This window comes from Heptranchias perlo, chromosome 17 (genome assembly GCF_035084215.1).
Source record: "Heptranchias perlo isolate sHepPer1 chromosome 17, sHepPer1.hap1, whole genome shotgun sequence".
NCBI classification, from domain to species: Eukaryota; Metazoa; Chordata; class Chondrichthyes; order Hexanchiformes; family Hexanchidae; genus Heptranchias; species Heptranchias perlo.
In genome coordinates, this window is record NC_090341.1 from 27,542,183 (window position 1) to 27,565,034 (window position 22,852).

The following is a 22,852-nucleotide window of genomic DNA, read 5'->3' on the forward strand; positions in this document are numbered from 1 at the left end:
GAATATAAAGGCTAATACCCGAAAAGGAGAGCAGACGCTGGCCAGGCGTTCCGTTCTCTCTCTCGCTTTCGACATCATCTCTACGTCCCTGACATAGGTTCTTCCACTTCCGCGATGGTTGGTCTCCGGAGTCTTCGCTCTGGCTCCACGCCCCAGATTCTTCATTCTTATTCCGAATCTTATCTCTTCAAGCTGTGCTGTCTCTCTCTCCCGTTGGTTTAGGCTTGCTCGCCTAAGTCTGTGTCTTCTCCTCATTGGCTCTGTCCCAAGGACTTAGGTAGCATTACCTCATTACTCCTTTTCTAAATAAGGACTTGTGTCTTATCACATCGTCTTTGTCTTTCACAAAACTTAGCTAATTCAAACCGGTTCCAGCCAGCTCAGGCCAGCGACTGAACTCAGATTACTTCAGTTCAAAAGTTGCTTTTGCCTGTGTGTCAGCAGTTTGGAATAAACTCAGTAATTTCTGCAGCCCCTGGCCAACATCTTGAAGGGAAAAAAATGACAGGGACAGAGCAGGGGAATGTGACTAATTGGATGGCTCTTCCAAAGAGCCAGCACAGACAGGATGGGCCGAATGGCCCCCTGTGCTGTAACACACAATGATATTCAGCAAAAACCTCACAAGTTGCACACATGATTCACAACATGATGTGTAACTTTAATTTTATTTAGGCTTTTGTGAAAAACATGATGTCTGTTTTATTTTCAGTATTTTAATTATATGTCCAGATTGTTCATCAGCCTTATGCACAATGAAGCTGAATAATTGGTGTGAACTTTGGTTTTGAATATACATTCAATTTAAGGAAAACATGCAACTGTTGTTTTATGAAGTTTAAATTAAAACATTCCTCAAAATGCAAAGAATATTTACTAGATCTTTCTTAAGAAAATGTAATATTATTACAATTGTTACATTTCTGGGATTTCTTTAATCCTAGATTTTTTTTGTTGGATTGAATGGGGGTAAAGTCTTGGCGGAGGCATAAAAAAGGCAGTTGCGGATCAACCACTGGTTATACACTCCACCCGATTTTCCTTCGGGTGGGGGGCGGTGTATAACAGGCAGCCAATCTACTACTGCCTGTTTTGTGCCCCCACCGAAGGTTGACTTTCACCCCCCGCCCCGGCCATGTCTCAGAATACTCTTGTAGATGGGTCCTATCTGATTATGTCCCAGGGAGCCCACATATATTGTCAGAAAGTGCCTTCCGTGGGTTTGTGAAGCTATTATAAATTGGTCAAGGCTAGGCTTCCTACAACAGCCATGATGTAATTGAATGAGGGACCGGGCTCCAGGAGCTGAATGGCCTATTCCTGTTCCTATGTAACATTAGGTGGCATTTCCTTAAACAAGTACTTGACATCCCAAACTGCTGGCCTTTCAGAAACCCTCTCTGTTGAAAGCAGCTGACACTTCATGGGGATTCTACGTCGGTTTATTGCTGCCAGGCACCTTGCAACCATCTGGTTCTGGTACTAAGTATAGTGGACTGTAGTGAAAGCAGGAACATCCGGCCACAATAATGACAGTTTTCTAAAATAAGGATAACACGAGAAAAAATTCTTTGCCGAATCGAAGACTGTCACTCGTTAAGAATAACCCGCTCAGTTTGGTCAAAGATGTGACATACTTTGATGTACGTCACATTTAAAAAAATAGTTTAAATGGGTTTGCAATGTGTATCACTGTAACCGATCAGAAATGTCACTCCCAACACCAGGCTGACTGACGGCTCTGACTAGGGAATCTGTCATGGAATAAAGATTAAATCGGGAATTTGGAACCAACCAGGAATGATTGAAACACACACGTGTGATGTGTCAGAGCTCTTCGGCCGAGAGCGGCTTTGGGCGGTACTTGTGTGAAGAAGCAGATACCCTGTGTGGCCGGCCAGCGCTGTGAGGTGAAAACACCACCCGTGGTGTTGTGTTCAACCTACCGACCACATTAATTCTGCCCCGGAAGTGTTTTGAAATTATTGCAAGACATTATCAACCAGGAGCAATTTACCGAGATCCGGATTCTGCAGTGATCTGTCAGAAAGCGGTTAGTGCCTTTACATTACTGACCACACAACACAACGGTTAAGGGTTAGTCCTTTACATTACTGACCACACAACACAACGGTTAAGGGTTAGTCCTTTACATTACTGACCACACAACACAACGGTTAAGGGTTAGTCCTTTACATTACTGACCACACAACACAACGGTTAAGGGTTAGTGCCTTTACATTACTGACCACACAACACAACGGTTAAGGGTTAGTGCCTTTACATTACTGACCACACAACACAACGGTTAAGGGTTAGTCCTTTACATTACTGACCACACAACACAACGGTTAAGGGTTAGTCCTTTACATTACTGACCACACAACACAACGGTTAAGGGTTAGTCCTTTACATTACTGACCACACAACACAACGGTTAAGGGTTAGTGCCTTTACATTACTGACCACACAACACAACGGTTAAGGGTTAGTCCTTTACATTACTGACGAGACAACACGATGTTAACACAGGGAGGTTGTTAATTCCTTCCACAGACAAACATTTAATTGGAGCCTCTGAGGACAGGGTGTGACAAACTAACTCGCTTTCAGTGTGTCCAGCTTGACTCTACGCTCCCTCCCGTTCGACTGTTCCAAATGCGGTTATTTCCGTGTGTTGACATCGTTATGTCAATCTCATCATTGTTGCTCGTTGCTGTTGGGTGATATTTGTATTGCCGTTTGAATGTCAGCCGCCAGCACCTGTTTTCGGTCTATGACATTTATGTTTGTGCTGGATTATCGAATTACTAAAGAGGGACAACGTTGTCGATAGAATACAAAATCGAAAAAGGAGTTCGCTCAGATCCACGTGTAGGCCTGATTTAAGGAGTCAGTGTTTGTATCCTGATGTGTAAATTGTTACCAAGTAACACTTGTGTTCCTTCTAATTGCATCAGTGACGTTGCAGTCATCATTTCTAATAGATGAATGTCTGCATCTTAGTAACATTGGCCCAGACTCATTGTTCAATTGGGCTTTGTGAGAACTTGCAACTAATCCTGCAGTTATACTGCAACTACTAGTGAGACCTTTTTCGGCTGGCTTCAATGAATATAGGCAGCCCCTTGTTATGTTGCATACTGAACTCGGTTTGACTGTGCCAAGGTGTAATGTATCACAACAGGCCACCGGTGCTTTGCGTTAACCAGAGGAAGTTAGATAAGCACATTGCGAAGAAAGGAATAGCTTGTAGGGTGGGAGGAGGCTCGTACGGAGCATAAATGCTTGCATGGACCAGTTGGGCCGAATGGCCTGTTTCTGTAACAACATTGGAGCGTTGGGCATATGTGCTTGGGTTCATGTGCTGTGCTCTTTTTGTCTTTAACTTTTAACATTCGGTGAGAATAGACAGAACAAAGCAGATGCTCCTATCATTAAAATAACTCAATAAGAAGTTTTAGAAGTTCCCACCAGATCCAGCGGGTTGGAGTTATACTGCAGCTGGAGTGAACAACCCCAATGTGAGATAGCTTCTTGGAGAAGATGTCACACCTGGCTTTAGTGAGCTAGGGAGTCATATTGTGAACAATCTGCTACTTATCATATTGATGCACACATGAAACCAACTTGCATGGACCTAAAAGTGGCCATATAACTGTAACCTTAAACATCTTTCTTGCCCCTTTACATTTTCCTACCTCAAATATTTCCTTGGAATTACTTTTTGGACTCTGTGAATAAAATGTGTGCACATTAAATCAGAGGAATGCAGAGATAGAATAACATTACAAAGTAAAAATCACATGTTTAGATCTAATCCAGTGTACCATACGTTTAAAAAAAGATAAATAATTTGAAACACTTTCTAAAATAACTCTTCATTTCAAAAAGTGTGATGTGATTTTAATGAATATGTAGACCAAGATTCACTTATTTCTAGTCTTTGAAGCAAATTTCATTTTATTTTAAACACAAAGCAACAATGAATTATGCAGAAGTGTGCATATTTATAGCAAAAAATATTGGATGCAGGAGAAGCTTGATGTTAACTAAGTATCTGTTCTACAATAATTAGAGTAGTTGATTTTTAAACACTACATGATTCTAATGTAAACCTCACTAATACGATTCATGATCTTCCATCTGTTCAATTCACTGGCTCAGCTGACAAATATCAGCCATTCTGTCCACCAACAAAATACAGTGACATCTAGTTATATGGAGAACAGAAGTTAGTTAAAAGAAAACTTCCATTTGACTATAATCAATGATGATTGTTTTGCTTTTTTGCACAAAGACATGGCTGCAGTTTTCTTATATCATAACGAGATGTGTAGCTCCTTATATCAGGGTTACACAGCCATTCAAACACACTTAGGCACCAATCTAAAGCTAGGATATTGCAATATTCAAAAGTAACCATGTACAATCTTAAAATGTTAACAGTTAAGTTGTTTCGATTAGCTTAACTGGCTAAGTTGTATCTTGTGAAAATCTTGCTTGAATCATCAGATTCTTTCATTAATGGTCTAGAAATGATTGCCTTTGCACAATTAGATTGCTGAAACTGTTTTATGACACTCAAATTATAGAAATGGAGGAAATCTGTGCATGACTTGATAAGGTCCTGAAATATTAAAATTAAATGTTGAGAAGACCTTTAACCAAGTTAAATGGAAGTGTCTCCAGTTCACACTTAAAGGTGGTATTGACTTGTACTTTTGTTGGATGCATTGTACCTCCAATCCCTAGATTATGCTTACAGCAAGATCAACCATTTTCTATTCTCTGTGTAGAGTAATTTCCTTTGCTTATTTACTTTAGCAACAGATTACAGGTTGTCACTTGGGCCAGGGCAGTGAATTATGCACATGCCAACCTGGGAAATTAGGAAAGGCTGACCAACAGCATCTAAAAAAGCTGACCGCCTCAGAAAAGATGACAAATTAAAAACCGCGCTGAATATCGTCCTATGAAAGACATAGGAACAGGAGTAGGCCATTTAGCTCCTCGAGCCTGTTCCACCATTCGATGAGATCACGGCCGATGTGTGACCTTCCATATACCTGCCTTAGCCCCATATCCCTTAATGCCTTTGGTTAACAAAAATCTATCAATCTCAGATTTAAAATTAACAATTGAGCTAGCATCAACTGCCATTTGCAGAAGAGAGTTCCAAACTTCTACCACCCTTTGTGTGTAGAAGTGTTTCCTAACTTCACTCCTGAAAGTCCTGGCTCTAATTTTTAGGCTATGTCCCCTAGTCCTAGACTCCCCAACCGGCAGAAATAGTTTCTCTCTATTTACCCTATCAGCTCTTCTTAATATCTTGAAAACTTCTATCAAATCACTCCTTAATCTTTTAAATTCCAGGGAATACAACCCTAGTTCGTGTGATCTCTCCTCGTAATTTAACCCTTGGAGTCCAGGTGTCATTCTAGTAAATCTAAGCTGCACTCCATCCAAGGCCAGTGTATCCTTCGTAAGGTACGGTGCCCTGCTGTCCTTGTCCTTCTGGATGGTGGAGGTCATGGGTTTGGGAGGTGCTGTCGAAGAAGCCGTGGCGAGTTGCTGCAGTGCATCCTGTAGATGGTACACACTGCAGCCATCGTACGCTGGTTGTGGAGGGAGGGGGGATGTTTAGGATAGTGGATGAGTTGCTGAGTAAGCAGACTGCTCTGTCCTAGATGGTATCGAGCGTCTTGAGTGTTATTGCAGCATTACCCTTCCAGGCAAGTGGAGGGTATTCCATCATGCTTTTGACATGATTAGTAGGTGGTGGAGAGGCATTGGGGAGTCAGGAGGTGAACCATTCATTGCAGAATACCCAGCCTCTGACCTGCCCTAGTAGCCATGGCTGTTCTGTGGCTGGTCCAGCTGAGTTTCTGGTCAATGGTGACCCCCCCCCCCCACCCCAAGATTTTGATGGTAGGGGACTAGCTGCATGCAGGCATGGACTACTTCATTATGTGAGGAATTGCAAATGGAGCTGAACACTTTGCAATGATCTAATAATAGCAATCTAGGTCATGGATGAAGCCGCTGAAGGTAGTTGGGCCGAAGACGCTGTCCTGAGGAACTCCTGCAGTGAAGTCCTGGGACTGAGTCGTCTGCTTGATCGGCAACTCATCCACTAGCCTAAACATCCACCCTCTCCACAAACAGCGTACTGTGGCTGCAGTGTGTACTATCTATAAGATGCACTGCAGCAACACGCCAAGGCTTCTTCAGCAGTACCTCCTAAACTAACGACCTCCACCACCTAGATTGACCTCCAGCAACCACAACCATCTTCCTTTGTGCCAGGTATGACCCACCACTGCTGAGCCCCTGATCCCCATTGACCTCATTTTGACTAAGGCTGCTTGGTTCCATACTCAGTTGAATGTAGCCTTGATGTCAAGGGCAGTCAGTTTCACCTCCCCTCTGGAATTCAAGTCTTGTGTCCATGTTTGGACAAAGGCTGTAATGAGGTCAGAGTCCAGGAGAATGCGTACGCAGGAAATGCATTTCTGATTCCAAGTCCATCTGCATAAAAAGCAGGTGGTGAACCAAGTGATTACTCTGTGTACATCTTCATTATTTAGAATAATTAGATTATCACAACGTGCTTAAAGAAGAACATTTGGTGCAAGCACATTTACTCTATAAACCATGCAACACATAGCGATAAACAGAAAACACAGCAAGAGACTGGTAATTATTTACTTAAACGTCTTTAGGTAGATGAGAAGTGAGATGGGTTGGATCGAATGTTCTAAATAATATGTTTTCAAGCACAATTTCCCAATATTTTTTAATCTTTTTAAACATTATTTTGGCACTAGATGAAACTGCTATAACTATTGGCTGGTATCTGGTGATTACATAATATGATTCATAATAATGAGAAATAATTTTTGGTGTATTCTGGAATCCTGATATTGGAACAAAATATTGGGTCTGACTGTCACCAAGTGTTTTCTAACTTGGGCATTTAAATCATGATTGCTTGAGGTGAATGACATTATCCAGGAAATGAACCTTGGTGTGTCTTTGCCCTTCAGAATGATGTACAGCTGTATATGATTGGGGTAAAGAAATTCTGCAGTGCTTTCAGATCAGCTGATATTTGAAAGTCATGTGAATCTGTCCATTAATGTCATTTTGCATATTTGCCACCATGTATTGAATAAAATTCCAGCTGGAAGACGTTGAGGCAGTTCCTTTTGAGGTCAACCATTTTAGAATCAAAGGCTAGATCCTCCTAAAAGATTTTTGAACTTCTTTCAAAATCCTATTTTTGGAAACTGGCAGTCAGTTAAGCCTTTTTGAACTGTATTTTTAAAAATTTACCTGCTTTTGCACTTAATGGGGGGTGAAATTCCTGCTGTTGCCACGATTAGTAGAAAAGTCAATTGGTGCATAAAATGGGGAGTATTACGTTCTACTCAGACTGCCGAGTTTGCTAAAATTAGTGAAGACAGTAATTTCACCCCCACTATTGAGTCACCTTGTTTCTAGACTTCCTTCAGTGCTGTTTTCCAGCTGATGGGAAATCATCAGTGCGCTCTGGGATGACTAGCCCTCCACTTTCTCCATCCCTCTAATGAAGCTTCTGGTCTCTGGGATCTCATCCTGTGGGGAAATTGAAAGTGCAAACCTGACCTAACCACCCCATAGTTCTTTTAATACTTTTTTTTAATAAACATTAGCTAATCTCCTGCAATGTTGCAAACGGAGTCAAGACCAAGTGAAGTAATCAGGATTAGAAAGGAAAGAGAAATGGGGTGGGTGGGGGGAGGAGGAGAAAAGGGGAGAGAGAGGAGGGGAGAGGAAAGGAAGAGAGTAGGTGATAGGGGCAGTGGAAAGGGAGAGAGGAGGGGACCAGGGAGGGGGTGATCAAAATGCAATCCTTCAGCGGGAAAAATGGCTGGGAACAAATGGCTGAAATGCTACTAAGTAGGGAGGTAGCCATAGGGGCTGTTCAATGGGATGGGGAGATTCATTATCAAGGGGGAAGTGGGAAAGGATGGACTGGTCAATGGACGAGGGGTGGAGCATATGTCATAAATGTTACACAGTGGAAAGGTGCTCCTTGGGTGAAGGGGCGGGCTGCATTGCTGATCAGTGAGGGAGAGGGACCTTAGGTAACAACGTTGCTCCATGTGGGGAGGAGTGTGGAAGGGAGTATGTGGTCATCTGGGGGGTGGGGGCCGAAATCCTGCTTCACTTTGGGGGCCCACGTGATCCTGAATGGGGGAGTGAGCAGTGGTTGAAATGATGTTCAATGGAGGGAGGTGTTCCTATGTCTTGGGCAATGACCTGCAGAAAGTAAGGGTGTGGTGTACTGCCAAGTGGACCAGTGGGCTAATAAACGGGCTATGGGCTTCCATGCAGTAGAGTGGGCACATGCATTGGGCAAATGGTCAGGTGATGCATTAGGATATGAGGGTGGGTGAATGATGGATCAGTTGTTGGACAGGCAGCCCAGCAGGTCAGGGAGAGCGTAGACAAAGGCATTGGAGGTCAAAATTTTAGTGGCTAACATTACGTGACAAGGATTTTCAGATATCTGAACGAGGACGCCTGCAATATCCCAAGCTGCAGAAAGGACTGAGCCTCTCAAACCTTAATGGGCAGCCCAGCTTAGGTTTTTTGGCTTGGAATGCAGAATGTATGACTGGGTACAGAAGCTGAGACCTCCCAACCTACCCCGCAGTTTGATGTACCCTTTATACATCCTGGCAAGAGGCCAGAGAGTGTAAAGAGTCATTCTATAGTTACACCAAAGTTATCAAATTGGAAAGAGGCGTGTGCATGACTGAAGATTCTACTGGGTCTGTTAGCCATTTCCCTAATCGAGCACAACAAAAAACCCCCAGATGCTCTGATCACAAGAGAACTCAGATCCCAGAAGAGAAGGGTTGGTCAATTTCATTATGAAGGTATGGTCTTATCCTTTCAGCAATTAATGGACAAATCCCACCTAACTTAGCAAGATGTGCTCGGGTTCCTCCATATCAAACACTTCTTCCAGGGACCGGAAAACCTTGCAAACTTCAGTGAGAGCCAACCCTATAGAGCCAGTTATTCTTGGCCGTCAAGGTACCAGTAAACCTATCTGTGCCCTGTATACTGTGCTCACCTCCATATTGATAAAATCCACAGGAAATGTAAAAGGAGATATAGGTCACCAAATAGAAGAAAATCTGGGAATAAACACTCAGAATAATCTCTTGCAGCGAAATATGTGACGATCAACTCATACATCAAACATACCACAACCCCATAAGCTTAATAGATTCTGCCACTCCAGTCAGATGAGTATTGTTGTTAATAAAGGATGAGATCAGTACAATAGTGAGACAGGATCGTGGCTTAAAACTCAAGATGTAGAATTAGTTTGAGTGGAGCTAAGAAAAGCAAAGGGCAGAAAACATTGGTGGGAGTTGTTTATAGGCCACCAAACAGTAGTGGTAATGTAGGGCATGGTATAAAGCAGGGAATTAGAAGTGCATGTAACAAGGGTAATACAGTAACTATGGGGGACTTTAATCTACATATAGATTGGACAAACCAAATTAGCACAAAGTGTGGAGGACAAATTCCTGGAATGTATACGAGATGGTTTTCTAGATCAGTATGTTGAGGAACCAACTAGGGAACAGGCTATTTTAGATCTAGTATTGTGCAATGAGAAAGGGTTAATCAATAATCTTGTTTTAAAGGAACCCTTAGGGAAGAGTGACCATAATATGATAGAAGTGGCTCACCACCACCTTCTCAAGGGCAATTAGGGATGGGCAATAAATGCCGGCCTCGCCAGCGACGCCCACATCCCATGAACGAATGAAAAAAAAAGTCTTCATTAAGTTTGAAAGTGATGTAGTTCAATCTGAAACTAGGATCTTAAATCTAAACAAAGGAAACTACAAAAGTATGAGGCGCAAGTTGGCTGTGGTTGATTGGGGAACTACATTAAAAGGTATGACACTAGACAGGCAATGGCTAGCATTTAAAGAATTAAGACATAATTTGCAACAACTATATAGTCCTTTAAGGCACAAAAACCCAACAGGAAAAGTGGTCCAACCATGGCTAACAAGAGAAATTAAAGATAGTATTAAATCAAAGGAAGAGGCATATAAAGTTGAAAGAGAAAGCAGTAATTCTGAGGATTGGGAGCATTTTAGAATTCAGCAAAGGAGGATCAAGAAATTGATAAAGAAAGGGAAAATAGAATATGAGAGTAAACTAGCGAGAAACATAAAAACGGACTGTAAAAGCTTCTTTTAGGTATGTAAAAAGGAAAAAACTGGCGAAGGTAAATGTGGGTCCCTTACAGACAGAGATGGGAGAATTTATAATGGGTAATAAGGAAATGGCAGAGAAATTAAACAAATACTTTGTATGTCTTCATGGAAGAAGACACAAAAAACCTCCCAGATATATTAGAGAACCAAGGGTCTGGCGAGAATGAGGAACTGAAAGAAATTAGTATTAAAATTGTACAAGAGTAATTAAAGGGACTGAAAGTCAATAAATCCCAAGGACCTGATGATCTACATCCCAGGGTTTTGAAAGAGGTGGCTATAGAGATAATGGATGCATTAGTTGTCATCTTCCAAAATTATATAGATTCTGGAATGGTTCCTGCAGATTGGAGGGTAGCAAATGTAACCCCACTATTTAAGAAAGGAGGGAGAGAGAAAACAGGGAACTACAGCCCTGTTAGCATGACATCAGAGTAGGGAAAATGCTAGAATTTATTATAAAGGATGTGATAACAGGACACTTAGAAAATAATAATAGGATTTGGCAGAGTCAATGTAGATTTATGAAAGGGAAATCATGTTTGACAAAGCTATTGGAGTTGTTTTGAGGTTGTAACTAGTAGAATAGATAAGGGGGAAGAAAGTGGATGTGGTGTATTTGGATTTTCAGAAGGCTTTCGATAAGGTCCCACAGAGAAGGTTGGTGAACAAAGTTAGAGCACATGGAATTGGGGGTAATATACGAGCATGGATTGAGAATTGATTAACAGACAGAAAACAGAGAGTAGGAATAAACGGGTCTTTTTCAGGTTGGCAGACTGTAACTAGTGGGGTACCACAGGGATCGGTGCTTGGGCCCCAGCTATTCACAATCTATATCAATGATTTGGATGAGGGAACCAAGTGTAATATTTCCAAGTTTGCTGATGACACAAAACTAGGTGGCAATGGGAGTTGTGAGGAGGATGCAAAGAGGCTTCAAGGGGACATAGACAGGCTAAGTGAGTGGGCAAGAACATGGCAGATGGAATATAATGTGGAAAAATGTGAAGTTATCCACTTTGGTAGGAAAAATAGAGGGACCTGAGTGTCCTTGTACATGAGTCACTGAAAGCTAACATGTAGGTGCAGCAAACAATTAGGAAGGCAAATGGTATGTTGGCCTTTATTACAAGAGGATTTGAGTACAGGAGTAAAGATGTCTTACTGCAATTATATAAGGCCTTGGTGAGACCGCACCTGGAGTATTGTGTACAATTTTGGTCTCTTTACCTAAGAAAGGATATACTTGCCATGGAGGGAGTGCAACGAAGGTTCACCAGAACTGATTCCTGGGATGGCGGGATTGTCATATGAGGAGAGATTGAGTAGATTAGGCCTGTATCCTCTAGAGTTTAGAAGAATGAGAGGTGATCTCATTGAAATATACAAAATTCTTACAGTGCTCGACAGGGTAGATGCAGGGAGGTTGTTACCCCTGGCTGGGGAGTCTAGAACCAGAGGTCACAGTCTCAGAATAAGGGGTAGACCATTTAGGACTGAGATGAGAAGTTTCTTCACTGAGAGGGTGGTGAATCTTTGGAATTCTCTACCCCAGAAGGCTTTGGAGGCTCAGTCATTGAGTACATTCAAAACAGAGATTGATAGATTTCTAGATATTAAATGCATCATGGGATATGGGATAGTGCAGGAAAATGGCGTTGAGGTAGAAGATCAGTCATGATCTTGTTGAATGGCAGAGCAAGCTCAAGGGGCCGGATGGCCTACTCCTGCTCCTATTTCTTATGTTCTTATATGACCTGAATGACACACTCATACACACTTTCTGGTTCTGATTCTGAATCCAACCATTTTGGGAAACAACCTGGAGTGCCATAATAGCCATGACCAGCATTGACAGTCCCTTCGATGCACTGTGCGGTCTGTTTCATCTGTCCCCAGGATTGCGAGGTTTACCCATGATGTACTGACTAGCACGACTCTTGTAGAGGCACATTTTTAAATGTCTGTAGAAAAGTATTATGGATCTGGATTTTTGAGCCTAAGTTTACAGATGTGGATGATCTAAGTTGAACTTGAAGCTTGGAAATATAAGTTTGCAGTCCGTAGGATCTCAGTTATCCTATACATTGTAATTGAGCTTTATTCTCAATGTGAAATACATTTGCAGTATATTATACAATTTTTAGCATTAGATTAATTTACCAAATGGATATTCCTCTTGTGTTATGGTAGTTTGGACTATTGGGACCACTTGAATAGTATTCTAAGAAAATCCCAACTCAGTGAATTCAGAAACTGTCACACATTAGGGTACAAAATAAAAATAAGGATATATAGCACAAATATTATGGTCCATAAGTGTGGCCTTTACAATAACCAGAGCTAGACAGTGATTAAGTTAAATAATGACCTGTGCTGAAAAATGAGCTGTTGCCTGACCTTTGGGAACAAATGAAGTGTTGAATTCAGCTACACAGGCAAAACAATTAAGATTAGTCTTTGCAGAGGTGAGATCTGAGGCAGTTCTTCTGCCTTGCAATTGTGTGTGAATTTCAAAACAGGACCCTGAACTCCTTGGTTCAATTCCCAGCCTGTGCTGAATTATCTAGTGTAAAGATGCTTTCATACTGTACTTGAAACAATGTCCACACGCCAGTCTTCTGCTTTAACATTCAGACTGGGACACCAGTCTCTGTAGGTGCTTGGGTTCACTACTCCTCGAAGGCCCTCCGTAATACTGCATACAGCTTTCTTCCAGCTTCCTCTTTTGCAATTCTTCAGTTTGATCTTAAGTTTGTAAGATTTCGAGAATCAAACTCCAGGCCAATCAAACTCCTGGGACTCCTCTGATAGCACTCTACCACCAGTCTATGTAGTCAATTAAATTTTCCTTTAATGAGTCCCACAGAAAGCAAATGGATGGGACCAGCTCTCTGTGTGCTTGCTAAAAACCTGCTGCCTTTTCCTGATGGCAGAATTGTAGACCAACATTTTCATGGCTCTCAATGCCATTGGGATAAGGAAGCCAGGTTCGTTTACAGTATGGATTGCAGCTGATGGAGGCAACCAGGTCTTTCTTCATTGGCTGCACTCACTTATTAAACTACTTAGGGTGCCGGCCAAAATCAAGTAAAGTATGTGGCTCAGGCAGCATTTTTTAACAAATATTAGTTCTGCACTGTTGCTTGTGGCTGAGGTTCAGGCCAGACAAATTGTGATGGATGCGGAGGCCGGGGAGCGAGCGAGAGGATGGGGCCAAGGTGGGGTGGGAGCAAGTGACTGATATGGGCCAAGATCCATCGGAGATGGCTGGTTGCAGGAAGCCCAGGTTAAGTAGCAGGGAGCAAAGTAGCAGGGAACAGACTAGCAGGCTTTTTTTAAAAAAGTGCTGGGCTGGCTGTTGAGTGTGAAATGATGAACTGTCATGGGAGCTGCAGGTTGGACAAAAGTTTTCTTAACCAACCAGAAGCAGTAGAAATGCTATACCAATCAAAGATCTGTAAATGAACAATGGGCGGCCTTTAAGGAGGAGATGGTTCGGGTACAGCCTCGGTACATTCCCACGAGGGAGGAAGATAGGGCAACTAAAGCCAGAGCTCCTTGGATGACAAAAGAGATAGAGAGAGTAAGATGAAGGAGAAGAAAGGGGCCGATAAGAGTCCAAAAAGGAGTCCAAAATGGAGGCAGAGGGCATAGCCGAGGTACTAAATGAGTACTTTCCATCTGTCTTTACCAAGGAAGAAGATGCTGCCAGGGTCTCAGTAAAGGAAGATGTAGTTGAGATACTGGATGGGCTAAAAATTGATCAAGAAGAAGTACTAGAAAGGCTAGCTGTACTTAAAGTAGATAAGTCACCCGGTCCGGACGGGATGCATCCTATGTTGCTCAGGGAAGTAAGGGTGGAAATTGTGGAGGTACTGGCCATAATCTTCCAATCCTCCTTAGATATGGGAGTGGTGCCAGAAGACTGGAGAATTGCAAATGTTACACCCTTGTTCAAAAAAGGGTGTAAGGATAAACCCAACAACTACAGGCCAGTCAGTTTAACCTTGGTGGTGGGGAAACTTTTAGAAACGATAATCCAGGATAGAATTAGCAGTCACTTGGACAAGTGTGAATTGATTAGGGAAAGCCAGCACTCATTTGTTAAAGGCAAATCATATTTAACTAACCTGATAGAGTTTTTTTATGAGGTGACAGAGAGGGTAGATTTGGGCAATGCAGTTGATGCGGTGTATATGGACTTTCAAAAGGCATTTGATAAAGTGCCGCATAATAGGCTTGTCATCAAGATTGAAGCCCATGGAATAAAAGGGGCTGTAGCAGCATGGATACAGAATTGGCTAAGTAACAGGAAACAGAGAGTAGCGGCGAACGGTTGTTTTTCGGACTGGGAGGGTGGGAAGTGTACAGTGGTGTTCCCCAGGGGTCGGTAGTAGGACCACTGCTTTTCTTGATATATATTAATGGCTTGTACTTGGGTGTACAGGGCACAATTTCCAAATCTGCAGATGACACAAAATTTGGAAGTGTAGTGAACAGTGAGGAGGATAGTGATAGACTTCAAGGGGACATGGACAGGCTGGTGGCATGGGCGGGTACGTGGCAGATGAAATTTAATGCAGAAAAATGCGAGGTGACACATTTAGGTCGGAAAAATGAGGAGAGGCAATATAAACTAAAGGGCACAATTCTAAACGGGGTACAGGAACAGAGAGATCTGGGGGTATATGTACACAAATCGTTGAAGGTGGCAGGGCAGGTTGAGAAAGTGGTTTAAAAAAGCATACGGGATCCTGGGTTTTATAAATAGAGGCATAGAGTACAAAAGCAAGGAAATTCAGCCACAACTGGAGTATTGTGTCCAGTTCTGGGCACCGCACTTTAGGAAAGATGTGAAGGCCTCAGAGAGAGTGCGGAAGAGATTTGTTAGAATGATTCCAGGGATGAGGGAATTTAGCTACATGGATAGACTGGAGAAGCTGGGGTTATTCTCCTTGGAACAGAGAAGGTGGAGAGGAGATTTGTTAGAGGTATTCCAAATCATGAAGACTCTAGACAGAGTAGATAGAGAGAAACTGTTCCCATTGGCAAAAGGGTCAAGAACCAAAGGAGATAGATTTAAGGTGATTGGCAAAAGAACTAAAGGTTATATGAGGAAAATCTTTTTTGCACAGTGAGTGGTTAGGATCTGGAATGCACAGCCAGAAGGGATGGGTGGAGGCAGATTCAATCGTGGCTTTAAAAAGGGAACTGGATAAGTACATGAAAGGAAAAAATTTGCAGGGCTACATGGATAGGGCGGAGGGAGTGGGACTAGCTGGATTGCTCTTGCATAGAGCTGGCATGGACTCAATGGGCCGAATGACCTCCTTCCATGCTGTAACCTTTCTAAGATTCTATGATGCTATGACATGAACCTTCAGACTGACAGACACTACAAACACACAAAAAAATGTATAAATATGATGTCCTCTATTTCTCTCTTTCCTTGGTCTTCCTGCACACGGTATCCTTGATGAATGTGAGCTTGAGAGACAACTTTCTCCCATATATTACGTAAAGCAGCCACTCATAGATGACTGAGAAATGATTCTCCTTTCCATTTTCTCTCGCTTTCAGTGCAGAACAGCCTGGTCTTGGCCCAGTGGTTTCCCACAGTAATTTGCAGAGATTGCCAACTGAGTGTCAAGGTGGCTGTGAGCACAAACCCTCATTCCACCACCCTGTGGCACTGCAGATTGGTTCTCCAAATTCCTGAACTGGTTCATAGTGCTGAACTATGGTCAGACCCCAGTTTAAACCATAACAATTTCTTTTCAATAGGGACAGTTTGATAAAGGAAAAAACTTAGCCATGGCAGTGCTGCCATTAAGATTCTTCCACTGTATTTATCACTGATTAATGTTCATTCTGTTATTGATTTGGTTAGCAAGGTGCCAATAAAAATTTCTACTTGCCTCATTTCTTTTTTGGCGTTTTAATTCGGTTGGCTGATGAAATAGTGTAGCTGAAGCTGGTGGATTGAGTTTGATACGTTCTTTTCACAATTGGATGGTTATTATGTGCGGTCGTATGGAAAGCAGTTGTGAACTTCCTAAAATGAAACTGACTGACAGCACACGGAACAATGGTTCTGACGGAGGGTCACATCTGAAACCTGAATTTGAGTTGATCATGTGCCTTTTCCCTTGAAAGATGCTGACTGATCTGCTGTGTAGTTCCAGCATTTTCTGTTTTTGTTGTAGAACTAGTACCACTCTTCATCTTATTGTTGATTGGTACTTTAAATGATTGAAAGGACTGTGTAAGGTAACTACTCATTACTCACCTCTGACCGCTAGGAAGTTGTACAAGTACTAGAAGTACTTCAGCGCAGTTTCTCCATCGCTGCTAAAATCTTCAGGTGTTGATATTCCTGGGTTTGGGGAAGGCATAGGTCAAGGTTTGTGCCTTTATGGGGACAGGAATTTCTGACGGGGCCGATTTACGCTGCGGCTCCACTACAGGAGGGCCTTGCCAGAAATTGCATTGGGTTTCAGGGCGGGCTGAAGAAATGTCCACCCTCGCAGTGGTTGCCACAGACAAATGATGGAGTGAGAATGGGATGCTATCACCTGTCCTAAATTCTGCCTTCTCATCCATAGAAACATAGGATCAGGAGTAGGCCTTTCAGCCCCTCGAGCTTGATCCGCCATTCAATTAGATCATGGCTGATCTGTATCTTAACGCCATATACCTGCCATAGTTTCGTAACGGTTAATACCTTGCCTAACAAAAATCTATCAATCTCAGTTTTGAAATTTTCAATTGACCTAGCCTCAACAGCTTTTATGGGGAATATATACTACTATGAATATCTACCACTGTTTAAAGGTACTGTTTCCTAGACCCTATTCATCAAGGCTGAAGTACTTCTTCATTAAAGGAACATTGCTCACTGAGTTTACTTGTGGAGACTTTTGGCCATAGCTTGGGATTCTCTGCAGGTGTTGAAAAATCTTTTCACTTTTATACTCAGGAAGCCTTCCCCTACATTATGCCTTACCACTGGAAGGCACCATATTTCAAGTGAATTGCTCACCTAGGATCTGTTCAAATTCAGTGATTTTAAATTGATGATAAAAATATGTCCAAATGTAATGGCATAACAAATCAACCTCGGTGCCAGTTAACTGAGGAATTGCTGAGGCAGAAGATTTGACTGAATGTGTAGTTACAACCTGAAGCAATAGCTCCCATGATGGCTCAGTGGGTGTAGCCGTTCAGACCAGGAAAGTTCCAGGCTCGACCCTCGGTCTGTGCTGAGTTAGCTAATGTCAGCCAGTGTGTCAGTTGGGGAGTTACAAATGGCTCTAGTGCTCCTGGCTTAGGGGTGAGAGAAATGGGTCAGAGTTTCTAACTGCTAGCGGTGGTTTCTTGGTGGAAGTGTGAAGGTGTGGATGTTAGGTGAGGACAGGATCAGGCTCCCCCATGATGCCTCTTGAAGGTAAGACGCCTGCCAAGATTCACTGTTACATTTCAAAAATGAATATTGCTCACTTAGGCAACATACAGAAGGTTGACTGATACCTATTGAACCATGTCCTAGTAAGGAGTCCGCCTTCAGCAGAAATGGGGAGCGGATAAAATTGGCAGAGCTAAAAGAACTAGCAGCTGGGCAGAAATGCTAAATTGTACCATTGTGTAAAACCATGGAGATATTACCATGGTTAAAATATTAAAATATGAGCAAAATTTAAACATATAATAGAATTCCAGAAAGGGAAGATTATAAAGCTTCTCTTGAGAAAGGGAGATGTTAATTTGGCTAGTGGATTGCTGACGTAGAAAAATGAAGACTGTTGCAGATGGATAGACAATGTCTTAATGGGATGTTTTCATGTTGGAGGTTTCTGCTATGTACTGTTACCCACCACTTAATGGATCAGGTGTTGTGACACTGTGCGTTGCTGCATTTTTGTGACACTTTGAAGTTCCTGTGGGATGCAGTGATTCAATTATTTAAAAGGAGGCGTGTATGAACTTGCTTATCCATGTGGGTTAATGAGCTGAGTCAATGTGATCATCTGGGAAATAAGAAATGTCATGTACATTTACCCTTGAATCCAGGTACTGGCATTGATTTTCTAATGTCACTCTGATGCCAAAAGAAATGACAATAATGAAATCCATCCCAGGCATTGTATTAGAACATAAGAACATAACATAAGAACGTAAGAAATAGGAGCAGGAGTAGTCCATATGGCCCCATGAGCCTGCTCTGCCATTCAATAAGATCATGGCTGATCTTCGACCTCAACTCCACTATCCCACCCGATTCCCATATCCCTTGATTCCCTTAGTGCAAAAATCTATCGCTCTCAGCCTTGAATATACTCAACGACTGAGCATCCACAGCCCTCTGGAGTAGAGAATTCCAAAGATTCACCAGCCTCTGAGTGAAAGGTGTTAGGTAGATGTTCAGTTTAATCTGGTATAAATAAGCTGAATAAAAACCTGATGTTACTGCATACAGCTCCCACTGTGCCAACATTCTGATACAACGTAGAAGTGATTCCTTAAAATATCCAGCTACATAACAGAACAAGTAAAGTCTTTGTCTCTTTATTCAATATTAATCCATTCCTTTGACTATTTAGAGCCATAAACGTTTACAGCTGAGGAGGCCATTCAGCCCATCGTGTCTGTACCGGCTCTTTGCTAGAGCAATCAAAAACTAATCACTCTCCTCCATTCTCTCCTCATAGCCCTGCACCTTCCTCTGCCTCAAATATTTATCCAATTTTCCCTCAAAATATACAAAGGTCTCTTTCCATGTGGCAACGCAGTCCATGCTCCAACAACTCTTTGAGTAAAGGGATTTCTCCTAACTTCTCTTATCCCTCTCTTAGTGAGGATCTTAAATTGATGATCACTTGTCACTGACTTCTCAAACTGAGGAAATAGCCTTTCCTTTATTGTGTTTTCCAATGAGTTTGCTGTATCTGTATCCGTTAAAGCAATACTTTGTCTATGGAACGAAAGTGTTTCTGGTGTCAAAAGCCCCCAGTGAGGTAATTGGTGGTTTTATACCATGGACCTGAGTCTGCTGGGAATTACACTAAAACTGTGAACACACCACTCAAAGTGAGGCTATTTCCAAAGCCATTAGGAAGAAATGGGTTTAGGACTATGCTGCTGCTTTATTAGGATTATCTGGTGTGTAGCTGGTCCCAGTTTCGATTCTCAATGTGTGTTGAATTAATTAATATCAGCTGGGAGAAGGGAGGGAGAAGTGCTACAATTGTCCTCACAGCCTTTGGGTTGGGGTTGGGATAGTTGGATTCAATGAATTATTGAGGCCAACAGTGTGAAGAGACTAAATTAATGTACAGATACAGTTAATAACCAAAGGGTGAGCTGCCATAAACCATGTAGATTAAGATAGCATCATTATAATGTCAGATTCTGTAGCTTTCCCAAGATTCCATTGAGAAGCTATTTTGATGAAATTTGAGGCAGTCTACTCTTCAACTGTAATACAGTGAGAGTGAGTGAGGAAAGAGAAAAGGGAGGGAAATCCAGTGAGTAAGAAGAAATATTAAATGAGAAAATGGGCAGTCCAGAGGGTGGAGCATTGGACTTCAAATGCAGTTTTAATTAATATCCAAATTGAACTGCAACCAGTGGCCGAGCTTCTGCAGTTTCTTGATTGAGTTGCTAAATGAAGAAGAAAAAGTGACCAGACCAGATATGCTATCTAGTAGCACACCTTCTTGAGGCTGATCATAAAGCAGCATTGATGATGGCCAGAACCTAAACCCGGCTGAAAGAAGCAAAATAAGGAAAAGTGAAGCCAGCAAATGATTTCAAATCTAAGTGAAAGAAACCTAGAATTACTGTGGATGTACAGAAAGATACATTGGCATTTACATCAAATCTTTTTGGAACATTGTTGAAAATCTAAAAAGATTACATGCTTTAGAAATAAAGTGTGCTGTGATGTGAATCCAGTGTCTCAAATCTTCCTTTGTAATCGAATTATATAACGCTCCTGTTGTACTGAAATTATTACTCCCTTATGTGTGCCTGAATGCTGATCTTTGACTTATTAATTGTGTAATGCCGATGGAATAGTGGAATTCATCCTGAGCTCTGGGGGTTTCAATAAAAAACAAAAGGGTAAATTTTACAGATTCGTGCTTCAGGCATGGAGCATCACTCGCTGACAGTATCAGGAATTCGGACACGAAGGTTAATGGAGAGAAAATCCCACAGACTCCACTGAAGGCTGTACATGAATTTCTAAATGCTCTGTGTTGGGAATTTGTAAAATTCCCCCTTCAATCTCTGCCTGTGGGCTGACTGAATCTCAATTTCAATTTTTAACTTGTAAATCTAGTAAAGGAGGTCGTCAGTAAGTCTGATTTTATTTCTGTTTGTTTTTGCCTTCTCTAGCATTGCCAGGTTCAGTTCATTTTGGTGTGAGGTTTTTTGAGGTGAGGAAGGTGTATTATATTTTGTTATATTTGAATCTGCTGGTTGTGCGCTGTCATTTTAATAACTGCAATGCTGTATGTGTTGGGGATAGTGAATGAGACTTTCATATGTGTGATATTTTCACTGCTGTGAAGCAGCGGTGGTAGGAACTGTAGGAAATGCAATAATGTACACAAAGTATTTACTATCTTCCCTTTTACAGTTACTTCCCTTTTATAGTTACTTCGCCTTTATTGCCACTTTTCTAAAGTCCCCATTTATAGTACTTAAAAAGAAATTGCTGCTTTTCTTTGCTTCTTTCCTGAAGGTACCAGTCGTGTTGAGGTAGTGGTTCGATGGGCACTAATTGTCCTCCAGTACCTTGCCCATGAGTGAGCCTAGAGTGCCGGCAGGCTACTGAGCCCCTGCGGGAGCATTACAGCTGAGCTTGATCCTGTTCTCACCTGATGCCAACACTCGTGCACCCCCCAATCACTGTAGGCGGCCCAGGTGAAGGAATCCTGGTGCTTTTTTTTCTTTTCTCGCCTAACGCGTGGCGAGACCAGCGTCCCCTACTGCTGCCCTGGCCGAGATCAACTAACTCAGCACAAGACCGCAGATTTAACCTGGGCTTTCCTGGTCTGTAAGGCTCATTTCCACTCTTGCTGTTACCAACTGAGCTATTAGGATAGTAACACCTCTTATTACTAATATCAACCTTGTGATTTTTCACACCTTTGTGTCAGTTTTTGTCACATTTAGTTGCAGGTGTTTACAGCATTTTTTTAAATGGCAAAAAGTCAGAATTAGTGATGAAAATTGCAGAAATGATCACTGCAGAAACATGCTTAATACTGATTCTATTATAAAATGGAGCACTGTTAGGAAAACTACATCCTGTAGGAGTGAAATCTTGTAGTTATCACTGTTTGGGTTGCCAAACTGAAAGAGACAGTAAAAGGAATCAGCTACATTTCCAGGCAGAATCCATAACTGTAAGTACACTGGGGAAAAAGAGAGTCTCGGAGCTAATGTTTGTAGCTTCTGAGTATCTGACTTTGTGAACAGCTGTAGAGGTCACATCAAGATTGCAGTTACACTGGCTTCAAACGCACATTCTCTCGAAGTATCCATCTTTTATTTATTGGCTGTGTCCAGTTTACTTTTTTCCAGATCTGTAAACACGTTCTGTCTGTGTGAAAAGAATTTGTCTGCTGACGAACATTACAGTGTGACTGTTCTTATTTTGTTTCTGTGTTGCTAGGACACAAGGTTGCTAAGGAGAATGGCAATGCGGGACTTCAGAGCACTGCTGCAGTGAAATTTAGAGCTGCCCTTACAGAATTGCTGAACAGTGTAAAACAGTGTCGCCTAAACTTGGAGATTGGATGCCTGCACTCAGTAGTAACCGTTCAGACATTAAATTTTTAATACGGATGGCATTACCTCACATTCATTGTTGCATTTATAATCTGATTGGCTTGGTATTACTATAGTTAGTATCGTTGATCTGTGTAAGACTTGTGCAAGGTAACATGTCTTACTAGAGATTAGAAATAAAATCCAAATTGTCACGTACCTTTTAATTTTTGATTTTGTGCCAATAACTTGGTGGCAAATGGCCACAATTAAATAGATCCCCAGTCCAATTTAAATAAGCAGAGATTCCGTGACTGTACCCTTAAAGGGGAATGAAAATGTAGATCCTTGTTATGCGACTTCATGCAGTTTGTTAGTTGTTTCAAACACTCTGGCCTAGAAATTCGGCTGCGCAGCGCCAATTTTTCTCAGACAGTTTGGTTGCAGTCATAGGGCTGCTTTTGGGGCTAGAGGACGAGGGGGAGCAGCAAGGAAGACAGCAGAGAGCAGGAGCAGCTGCCAGAAAAGGAAAAGGAAGAGGAGGAGAAGGAGACCATATCCACAGTGAGTATTCATGGAGCACTTGTCTGAGGCACCTTCACTTCACCAAGGAGGCTATCGCTGAGATATTTCACTTGCTGCATCCACAACTCGAGCCTCGCACTAGGGCATGGACAGCACTGCCTGTGGCTGTCAAGGTCATCTTGACCATCAACTTTTATGCCACGGACGCCTTTCAGGCTACAACATCTCCCAGTTCACAGAACACC

At 42.1% G+C, this 22,852-nt stretch overlaps 1 protein-coding gene across 3 annotated transcripts in view; it reads left to right on the forward strand.

Moving 5' to 3' along the window:
* The first annotated feature begins 1,795 nt into the window (after nucleotides 1-1,795).
* The window catches only part of LOC137334211 (monoacylglycerol lipase abhd6-A-like), a 70,547-nt gene continuing 49,490 nt past the window's right edge, over nucleotides 1,796-22,852 (forward strand). For 2 of the 3 annotated variants that reach the window (XM_067998809.1, XM_067998811.1), the window contains exons 1-2: nucleotides 1,796-2,053; nucleotides 21,988-22,646. The gene's annotated coding sequence lies outside the window, so the exon portion shown is untranslated. The remainder of the gene's footprint in view (nucleotides 2,054-21,987; nucleotides 22,647-22,852) is intronic. The other variant, XM_067998810.1, reaches the window with a different exon arrangement.